The following is a 2,807-nucleotide window of genomic DNA, read 5'->3' as shown; positions in this document are numbered from 1 at the left end:
TGCTTCAGATATTCATTCAACAAACTGGTTGCAAGGACCAAGGTTTCTTTGGGAGCATGAGTTACACTTAACACTCAGCACTCCAACAGAATTGCTTGTCGGTGATCCTGAAGTAAAGACAATTCAGGTGCTTGTAACTGAAGTCAAAAGCAGTAAAGACATCCTCGAACGCCTGAATTGGTTTTCCTCTTGGATAACACTTCTCAAGGTGATTGCAAGAATCAAGAGACTAGGCTCAAAGCAACAACATAGCGAACATGTAACTGTTGAAGAAGTACAAAGAGCAGCTGAAACTGTGATTAAGATTGTTCAACAACAAAACTTCCCAATTGAGGTAAAGATACTAGAAGGTGAAAAGAACATTCCAAACACCAGCACCCTTTTTAGTCTTGATCCCATCTGGTCTGAAGGGCTTCTCCGCGTGGGTGGGAGATTGAAGCAGTCATCTCTCTGTTTGAAAGTCAAACACCCAGTAATACTACCCAACAACAGTCATATTACTAAGCTGATTGTGTCACACTACCATGCTAAGACATACCATCAAGGTCGAGGCCAGACACAAATGGAGCTCAGGATCAATGGATTCTGGATCATTGGTGGGAGCAAGTTGGTAGCCAAGCTGATACACGATTGTGTGTTTTGCAGAAAACTTAGGCGACCAACAGAAAAGCAGAGAATGTCTGACCTTCCTAAAGAACGTGTAGAATCCTCTGCACCCTTCACATATAGTGGCATGGACTGTTTTGGCCCTTTCATTGTAAAGAAAGCCCGCAAAGAGTACAAAAGATATGGCCTAATTTTCACATGTCTCTACTCTAGAGCTGTCCATATTGAAATGCTCGAAGATTTGCCATCTGACTCATTCATAAATGCACTGAGATGCTTTATTAGCATTAGAGGAGCTGTACGACAACTGCACTGTGATCAAGGCACTAATTTTGTTGGTGCCAGGAACGAGTTCACACAAGCACTGAAACAATGTGACACCAAGTTACTGGAAGTTTTCTTGGCAGATAAACAGTGTGAATTTGTTTTCAATTCCCTCTCTGCCAGCCATGCAGGTGGTGTATGGGAAAGGCAAATCAGAACCATCAGAAATGTATTGAATGCTACCTTCACACAGTGTTCAGGCCGACTTGATGACGCATCCCTCAGGACATTGTTATATGAAGCCATGGCTATTGTCAATAGCTGCCCATTAACAGTGGATGGAATCAATGATCCTCAAGCATTGGAGCCTATAACACCAAACCATCTCATTATGATGAAATCTAAGGTTGCTCTCCCTCCCGCTGGAGTGTTTGTCAAAGAGGACCTATATGCCACAAAGAGGTGGAGGAGAGTGCAGTATCTCATTGAACAATTCTGGAGTCGCTGGAAAAAGGAATATTTGATGAACATTTCCATGAGACAGAAATGGCACTCAGCTCAACGCAATCTCAAGAAGGAGGACATTGTCATTATCAAAGACGATAACCTTCTGAGAAATCAGTGGCAACTAGGACGAGTAGTTGACACTGTTCAAGGCAGTGATGGATTGGTCCGTTGAGCCAAAGTTCAAGTCGGTGAACGAAAGTCAAATTCTTCTTCTAAACTTTCAATTATTGAGAGGCCAATTCAGAATTTAGTTCTTCTTTTGGAAAATTGATGAGAAAAGATGAACAACTTTTGTACAGTTTGTTTATTTCATGGTAATTTTATGCAACCATATTTAGTCTACATTATTTAGTAGAGTAAAAATCCTGTTCAATTCATTTACTCTTTATGTATTACTTTGTTCATTCATTGTAACAGGATTTGGTGGGAGTGTAAATAACTGCTTAATTGGAAAATTCTCCTTGTTCATTGGTCCAACAGTGACTCCTAGTGGTTAATTTATGCTTTCATTTAAAGAACGGTAGATTTCTTCTTTGTTTATTCTGTGGTTACCTAGCAACACCCTGCGAGACGAAACAACATTAGATTATAAAGAAACCCGGAGAAAATCTTTAAAATAGCGCCCTCGGAAAGCAGAATGAGGTATAAATATATGTAATTGTGATTTGTAATAAGAAATGTTATAGGTTTATTTAAGAAACAGTAGAATGTCGTGGTTTATAAACGAAACTGTATATTAATGAGTTAAAGGACATAACGTATTTTTTGTGTATAACTGAATATTGATATTTTGATTTTATACAAGAGCTGAGTATGTCCAACCGTTCTGTATTCTTTTGTTTTATGCTACAGTTTTCACGGTGTCAATGGAAAGAAAGGTTGAGATTAAATTGCACCCGTTTGAAACTCCCTGCGTCTGGCTGTTCAATCTGAGAGGCCGCTACAGTGAAAACTCAATGCAAGAGACCAGATCTTTCTGCAGTGAAGCTGACACCATCCCATCTGGAACGAAGCTGTCTCCTCCCGCACCAATGATCTCACACAGGCAAGATAAAGCATAAAGTTAAAACGGACAATCACAAGAACAAGCTCACAGCATAACTGAATTGGCGTAGTGTCAAGGGATAGTTTAAAAAGTCTTCTGTGAACCCAAAGCAGACAGAAAGCAAATAAAATGTCACTTCCAACAGAGAAAACAGAAAATCCTGTTGACATGCTGTCTAGTTCCAGAGAAAGAAAATTAACAGAAAAAGGCCAAGAGATGCACATCCAAGAGAACAAAAAACGTGAGAAAGCGTTCCACAAAGTTTATGATTCTTGAAAGTGGGGAGCAAGAAAAATTAGGAAAACACTAAAGGCCCTCTGTACATTAGAAGAACTCAATGATTTACAGGAAAGCATTCAAGCAAAGTATGATGCTGTAAGACTGC

At 39.7% G+C, this 2,807-nt stretch overlaps 1 long non-coding RNA gene across 1 annotated transcript; it reads left to right on the top strand.

The window, feature by feature from the left end:
* Positions 1-1,483: 1,483 nt before the first annotated feature.
* Positions 1,484-2,507, top strand: LOC106943904 (uncharacterized). Its single transcript, XR_001424046.1, has 2 exons — positions 1,484-2,019; positions 2,230-2,507. It is a non-coding gene; the product is annotated as an uncharacterized LOC106943904 (long non-coding RNA).
* The last annotated feature ends 300 nt before the right edge of the window (positions 2,508-2,807 follow it).

This window comes from Poecilia latipinna, unplaced genomic scaffold, assembly GCF_001443285.1.
Source record: "Poecilia latipinna isolate Pla-1442-1.1 unplaced genomic scaffold, P_latipinna-1.0 Scaffold6382, whole genome shotgun sequence".
NCBI classification, from domain to species: domain Eukaryota; kingdom Metazoa; phylum Chordata; class Actinopteri; order Cyprinodontiformes; family Poeciliidae; genus Poecilia; species Poecilia latipinna.
The sequence above is the reverse complement of the archived record's forward strand: the minus strand, read 5'-3'. Positions and strand labels throughout refer to the sequence as shown.